The following is a 672-nucleotide window of genomic DNA, read 5'->3' on the forward strand; positions in this document are numbered from 1 at the left end:
GCCGCCCGCCCGCCAGTGCCAGGGCCGCCCTGCCAGCCGGGAGGGAGGGAGGGAGGGAAGGAGGCGGGGAGGGAGGGAGCTGCCAGCCCCCAGGCCCCGCCGCCGCCGCCAGCAGGGAACGGGAGCCGCGGAGCGAACCTAGCCCCGCCGCCGCCCGGGTCCACCTTGCCGTGCGCTTCAGCCGTGCGCAAAACCAGGCGAGGCGGAGGAGGACCATCGACGTTCCCTCTAAGCTGCGGAGCCCTGTGAGCACAAAGGCTACTTTGTGAGGGATGCACTAAAAGGAAGGACAGGATTGCCCTTTGGAAACAGTGGGAGACTCCGGAAGGCCCATTGGAAATCATGGGAGCCTGGAATGCCAATGAGTTTGCCTGGGCTCCATTGGAAAACATTAGGGTACAGGTGGTTGTTGTTCAGTCGCACAGTCTGAGTTCTTCGCGACCCCATGGACCAGATCCCGCCAGGCCCTCCTGTCTTCCGCTGTCCTCTGAAGTTGGCTCAACTTCATGTTTGTTGCATCTATGACACTGTCTAACCATCTCATCCTTTGCCGTCCCCGTCTTCTTTGACCTTCAGTCTTTCCCAGCATCAGGGTCTTCTCCCGTGAGTGCTCCCTTCTCATTGGGTGGCCAAAGTATTTGAGCTTCAGCTTCATTATCTGGCCTTCCAGGG

Source organism: Gekko japonicus, unplaced genomic scaffold (assembly GCF_001447785.1).
Source record: "Gekko japonicus isolate JY-2015 unplaced genomic scaffold, Gekko_japonicus_V1.1 scaffold458, whole genome shotgun sequence".
Taxonomy (NCBI): Eukaryota; Metazoa; Chordata; class Lepidosauria; order Squamata; family Gekkonidae; genus Gekko; species Gekko japonicus.